The sequence below is a fragment of the Penaeus chinensis genome, chromosome 23 (assembly GCF_019202785.1).
Source record: "Penaeus chinensis breed Huanghai No. 1 chromosome 23, ASM1920278v2, whole genome shotgun sequence".
NCBI classification, from domain to species: Eukaryota; Metazoa; Arthropoda; class Malacostraca; order Decapoda; family Penaeidae; genus Penaeus; species Penaeus chinensis.
In genome coordinates, this window is record NC_061841.1 from 12,516,722 (window position 1) to 12,524,221 (window position 7,500).

Sequence of the window (7,500 nt, forward strand, 5' to 3'; positions counted from 1 at the left end):
CCCCCCCCCCCCCCCCCCCCCCCCCCCCCCCCCCCCCCCCCCCCCCCCCCCCCCCCCCCCCCCCCCCCCCCCCCCCCCCCCCCCCCCCCCCCCCCCCCCCCCCCCCCCCCCCCCCCCCCCCCCCCCCCCCCCCCCCCCCCCCCCCCCCCCCCCCCCCCCCCCCCCCCCCCCCCCCCCCCCCCCCCCCCCCCCCCCCCCCCCCCCCCCCCCCCCCCCCCCCCCCCCCCCCCCCCCCCCCCCCCCCCCCCCCCCCCCCCCCCCCCCCCCCCCCCCCCCCCCCCCCCCCCCCCCCCCCCCCCCCCCCCCCCCCCCCCCCCCCCCCCCCCCCCCCCCCCCCCCCCCCCCCCCCCCCCCCCCCCCCCCCCCCCCCCCCCCCCCCCCCCCCCCCCCCCCCCCCCCCCCCCCCCCCCCCCCCCCCCCCCCCCCCCCCCCCCCCCCCCCCCCCCCCCCCCCCCCCCCCCCCCCCCCCCCCCCCCCCCCCCCCCCCCCCCCCCCCCCCCCCCCCCCCCCCCCCCCCCCCCCCCCCCCCCCCCCCCCCCCCCCCCCCCCCCCCCCCCCCCCCCCCCCCCCCCCCCCCCCCCCCCCCCCCCCCCCCCCCCCCCCCCCCCCCCCCCCCCCCCCCCCCCCCCCCCCCCCCCCCCCCCCCCCCCCCCCCCCCCCCCCCCCCCCCCCCCCCCCCCCCCCCCCCCCCCCCCCCCCCCCCCCCCCCCCCCCCCCCCCCCCCCCCCCCCCCCCCCCCCCCCCCCCCCCCCCCCCCCCCCCCCCCCCCCCCCCCCCCCCCCCCCCCCCCCCCCCCCCCCCCCCCCCCCCCCCCCCCCCCCCCCCCCCCCCCCCCCCCCCCCCCCCCCCCCCCCCCCCCCCCCCCCCCCCCCCCCCCCCCCCCCCCCCCCCCCCCCCCCCCCCCCCCCCCCCCCCCCCCCCCCCCCCCCCCCCCCCCCCCCCCCCCCCCCCCCCCCCCCCCCCCCCCCCCCCCCCCCCCCCCCCCCCCCCCCCCCCCCCCCCCCCCCCCCCCCCCCCCCCCCCCCCCCCCCCCCCCCCCCCCCCCCCCCCCCCCCCCCCCCCCCCCCCCCCCCCCCCCCCCCCCCCCCCCCCCCCCCCCCCCCCCCCCCCCCCCCCCCCCCCCCCCCCCCCCCCCCCCCCCCCCCCCCCCCCCCCCCCCCCCCCCCCCCCCCCCCCCCCCCCCCCCCCCCCCCCCCCCCCCCCCCCCCCCCCCCCCCCCCCCCCCCCCCCCCCCCCCCCCCCCCCCCCCCCCCCCCCCCCCCCCCCCCCCCCCCCCCCCCCCCCCCCCCCCACCCCCCCCTCCCCCCCCTCCCCGGCGTATCAACACCCTGGCTGTATGAGACAGCCAGGAGTTGTTTGCAAAGAGCTTGTTGTCTTGTTCGAGGCATCTGACTAATTTTTGTCTTAGGCTTGTGTTCCTGGGGGCCTGGATGACCTTTGACAGGAATTGTGTTGCCATTAGATCGATTCGTGAGTCCAGGGGGAGAAGGTTTGCCTCCATCAGGAGGTTGTGGACCTTCGTCTACCTCGGGGCACCCAGAATGATCCTGGCAGCTTCATTTTGGACTGTTTCTAATTTGTCTGTGTGCTTTTTCTTTGCGGCAATTAGAGCGACTGAGGCATAGTCCACAATGGGCCGGACAGCATGTACATAGAATGATCTTAGTACTCTGTGTCTGGCCCCTATGCGTCTCCCAGTCATTGCTCTCATGACGGACAGTCTTGCTTTGGTTCGGTCAACCAGGTACTGGACCTCCTTATGGAAGGAGAGGGTCCGGTCTATCCTTACCCCAAGGTATAGGTAGTCCTGGACCCATTCTAATTCCACTCCCTGGATTTTCAGTCTTGTGCCTCGAACTCTCTGTCTCAGAGCCATGGCTTTGGATTTGGCTGCAGAGATCTTTAGTCCTGTCCTACAACACTCCTCTGACACGAGGTCCAGACAACGCTGGGCTTTATTCTGGCTGCGTGGTCCAGTGGAGGTGATAGCGAGATCGTCTGCATACGAGATGATCTTGCACCCCACTGGGAGGTTTATGTTGAGGATGCAGGACATTAAAGTGTTGAATAGGGCTGGACTGAGAACCCCACCCTGTGGCGTTCCATTTTCGAGCGGCATGTGCTGCGATAGGTGACCCTGGAATTTGACATTGGCAGTCCTGTTCCTGAAGTAGTCACCTATCCAAGCCAAGAGCTTTCCTCTGATTCCCTTCTGGATCAGGCTTTCCTGGATGGCAAGCGGACTTGCCAGTTCAAAAGCCTTCTCCAGGTCAAGGAATACCACCACAGCTGGGCCCTTGCTGATTGTGCTTAAGAGCGTGGCTATGCTGTGTGCTGTGCCCATGCCCCTTGTGAACCCATGGAGGTATTCGTGCGGGGGTCCCGTTTTCCATTGAAACCGGTTTAGTACCATCCTCTCAGCCGTCTTGGCCAGGCAGCTGAGCAGAGAGATGGGGCGGTACTTCCCCGGCTCCTTTGTTTTTGGGACGGGAACTATGGTAGCCCTCTTCCAACTCTGGGGTAGAGTGGAAGTTTCCCAGGACTTGTTGATGAGTTGCAAGAGTGCACGCTCACCTGCTAGTCCTAGGTGGGAGATAATGGGGTATGAGATCCCATCAGAGCCCGGGGCTGTGTTGGAACTGGTTTTATAGGCTTTCCTTAGTTCCCTCAAAGAAAAGATAATGTCTGAGTTATCGGGTTCGGCTACCCTTTCTCTGATCTGAGCGTGTCTGTCTGGCTGTAGACGCTCTTGTCTTGCCCTCAGCTCGGCTGGCAGACTGTTGCTGCTCATTCTCGCAGAGAACTCGTGCGCCAGTCTGTTAGCCTCTGCTTGGGGGTCGTAATGGGTGAACCTCGGGTCTGAGCGGCTGGTAGCTCGCTTGACCCATTGGGGTGGTCGAAGGACTCACACCATTCCAGCCACTTTTCCTGCCTGACTCTGTTGGCAGTTTCCTTGGCATCCGTGAGAGCCTCCCTCAGGAGGGATAAGTTGTCAGGGGTTCTTTGCCTTCGGAATAGTTTTCGGCACATGTTCACCCTGGGGTTGACCTCCCTGATCTCGTCATTGAAGTACCAGGCGTCTTTGTGACTTCTGGACCCAGGCCGAGTTTTGGGTATGGTTTGTGAGGCTGCTTCATTAATGGCGTTTAGGAGGCTAGCTTCGAGCACTTCCACATTTTCGCTTTGTGGGGGATCACTGCATCTCAGACAGAGGGCGAAGGCGTTTTGAAACGCCTGCCAGTTGGCCTTGTCTGTTTTCCATCTTGGATTCGGTCTTAGGATTTCGGCTGGGCCAGCATCCATGAGGGTAGTTATAGTGCCGTAATGGTCACTTGTGACGGTCTCATCGACACGCCAGCCAATCCTCCCCACCAGAGTCGCAGTGGCCAGGGTGAGGTCTAGGACCCCTCCTCTGACATGCGTTGGCTCTTGGGTGTTGAGGAGAGCGATCTCAGGGAATGTCTCTAGCACGTCGGCTATGTGATAGCCGGCCGCATCCGGTGCTCGGCAGGGAGCCAGGATGGGGTGGTGTGCATTGAAGTCTCCCCCTATGATCACTCGTCTCCCCCTATGATCACTCGGTCGTGTGCAGCAGAAGCACAGACCTGGCTGATGTCTAAGCTTCTACAGCGTGGCCGGCTGTACACGTACAGTTTGAGGGGCCCCCCGGCCAGGTGAACCTCGACGGCAAGGGATTCAACATCGTCTCCACAGTGCGATGCATCGGCTATTGCGGAGCAGGGGATTGTTGCTCTCACAAGGGTGATCAAGCCTCTCTTGCCAGGTGTTCGTGGCAGTGTGAAGGCATGGTACCCTGAGAAGCGAACAGTGTCCACTGTTAATGTTTCCTGGAGCATGACAATGTCAATGTTCCTTGATCCCACTACTGCTTGGAGAAAAGCGTTCTTTGCAGAGAAGCTATTGATGTTCCACTGTAGGATGCTTAGATGGTGTGTCATGATGTTACTCAGTGATAGTTACATCAGAGACATCGTCAGAGTCTGACAACTCCATTGCGAGGTCCCCGCTGGTTGAGGGCTCCTCGTCTGTTGCCAGGCTATCCTTGGGTACACTGGGATGTGGAGAGCCTTTGGTAGCTCCGACTTTGGTTGGTTTGGCTTTTCTCTCAGGCTTTTTCTTGGCTGGCCTTGCTGGCCTTTCCTGGGCAAGGTCAGCGTGATCTGCCTCTGGCTGCACAGATTCAGCCTGTTTTGGCTCTGCCTGCGAAGGCATGGCCTGGTTTGGAGTGAGGCGGGGAGTCTCGTCCTGGGTTTTGCTCTAACCAGCTTTCTTCCCTTCAGGGCTGCGACAGTCTGGGTCATTGCCGTCATGGCGACCGTAACTGCCTTCTCGGCCTCCTCACTCGACCTCCCCAGGGCTGTTGCTACTGCTGAGACAACAGCAGTTAACAGGAGAGTCATATCGTCCTCGTCAAAGAGGAGATGATCATCTGTTGGGGAGGTTTTTGTGGTGCTCGTAGAACCTTTTTTCTTTAGTTTCTTTCATCCCTCTGAAGCAACCGCCCAAAGGTTGTTTCACCTCAGTGAGGAAGGAAAGGACCTGTGTCTTTTCAAAGTAGTTCCCCCTTCCCTCTGAAACAGCCACCCAAAGGCTGTTTCACCTCAGTGAGGGAAGGGAGGTTTTGCGTTCTTGCCAGGCAGTTCCTTACATTCCTCTGAAGCAACCACCCAAAGTTTGTTATACCTCAGTGAGGAAGGAAAGGACCTGTGTTTTTTCGAGGGGATTCCTCCTTCCCTCTGAGACAGCCACCCAAAGGCTGTTTCACCTCAGTGAGGGAAAGGAGGTTTTGCACTTTTTGCCAGGCAGTTCCTTTCATCCCTCTGAAGCAACCACCCAAAGGCGGTCGCCTGTGTGAAGGTCAGGGCCACAAACCGACCGAGAAGCGGGGCGGCACGGGGAATGGTTACCCCGGCGGCCCCCGGCCGGTTGTGTGGCGCGAGCCCGCGACCTATGCTGGGCCGTTTTATCATTATTATAATCAGAAATATCATTATTATCATTACTTTTATTATTATTATTATTATTATTATTATTATTATTATTATCATTATCATTAGTATTATTGTTATTGTTAATGTTATTATTATTATTACTATTATTATTATTATGAATATTATCATCATCATCATTTATCATTATTATTATCATCATCATTTATCATTATCATTATCATTATCATTATTTATATTATTATTATTATTATTATTATTATTATTATTATTATTATTATATAACCCTGCCTAAAAAAAACAATAATAAAAAAAATAAAAAAATAAAAAATCATCATTCTCGTTATCACTTTCATTAATACCAACCTCACCGCATACAGATGTCCATGTCAATTCAATAACTTTTAAAAGTATTATTATTATTATTATTATTATTGTTATTATGATTATGAGTATGGTTATTATTTTTATTTTCACCATTAATACTATTGTTATCATTCTTATTACCATCATCATTATTATTATTATCATTATATCATCGTTATGATTAATATTGTTACTTTTATTATCATTATTAATATCATTATTATCATCATTATTATTGTTATCCTTTTTACTGCTATTATTATCATATTACCATTATATTATTAGTATAATATTATTATTATATTATTATTATAATATTATTATTATATTATCATTATATTAATATTATAATATTATTATATCATTATTATGATATTATTTTAATAACTAATGCTATTATCACTGATATCTTTAATATTGTTATCTCTTATCGTTATAATTATAGTAATTATTATTATTATTATTATTATTACCGTTATTCATATTTTTTTCACTGTTGTTTCTGTTATATTTTTTTATTGATATTATCATTATCCTCATCATTATCATTACAATTATCATTGATGCTAATATGAATTTTATAACTATTATTATTATTATTGTCATCATTATTATCATTATCATTATCATTATCATTATTATCATTAAGATTATAGTTATCAATATTATTATTAGTGTTATCAACATTATTATTAGTGTTAACATTATTATTATCATCATTATCATTATTATTATTATTATTATTATTATTATCATCATCATCATTATTATTACTATTATATCATCATAATTATCCTCATCATCAATATCCTTATTATCATTATTATTATTATTATTATTATTATTATTATTATTATCATCATCATTATTATTATTATCATATCAGCATCAATATCATTATTATTATTGTCATTATTAGTTGTAGTAGTAGTAGCATACGTAACTATTACTAATGCCATTATAAATATTAATAGTATCATTATTATCACTGCATTATTATGAACTTTGTCATTATTATCATAATTATCATTATTTGTATTATTACTACCTACTTACTATTATTATCATTATTATTAATATGATCATTATCATCACTAATGTTATTATTGTTATTATCATTATCATTACTTTTATTATTATCATAATTATTATTATTATTATTATTATTATTATTATTATTATTATTATCATTATTATTATTATTATTTATCATTATTATTATTGTTGTTGTTACTATTATTGTTATTATTACTATTATTGTTATTGTTATTAATGTTATCATTATTATTATGATTATTATTATCATTATTAGTATTATAATCATTATCATTATCATTATTATTATTATTATTATGATTATGATTATGGTTATTATTTATACTTTCAGTCTTATTAATATCGTTATCATCATTATTATTATCATTATATCATCGTTATGCTGTGACAGGCCCGGGCAGCTGGTTGACCTGACTTTACTCCGGAATGACAGGAAGCGCCTCGCGGGAAACACCCGGCGCCCTGGTCAAAGGAGTGCGTGCCCCACGCACCCACCAGTACTTAAGGCTCAGGATAACCCAGGTCAGAGAGAGTCCTTTTCAGAGAGTCCCGCCGACTGCTTGTCGGGGCAGGCCCCAGCCGCGCGCTCCCCTGCAGGCTGACGACCAAGCACTAAGCCTTACCAAAGACTTGTATCCGTGTGAATATCTGTGTTGCTTACGCTTCTCTATAAATAAGGTTTTTTTAAACCATATGCTTAAGGTTATTGTTTCTTTTATTATCATTATTAATATCATTATTATCATTATTATTATCCTTATTATTGCTATTCTTATTATTATTATTATGATTATTATGATCATTATTAGAATAATTATTATGATCATTATTAGAATAATTATTATGATCATTATTATAATAATTATTATGATCATTATTAGAATAATTATTATGATCATTATTAGAATAATTATTATGATCATTATTAGAATAATTATTATGATCATTATTAGAATAATTATTATGATCATTATAAGAATAATTATTATGATCATTATAAGAATAATTATTATGATCATTATTAGAATAATTATTATGATCATTATTAGAATAATTATTATGATCATTATTAGAATAATTATTATGATCATTATTAGAATAATTATTA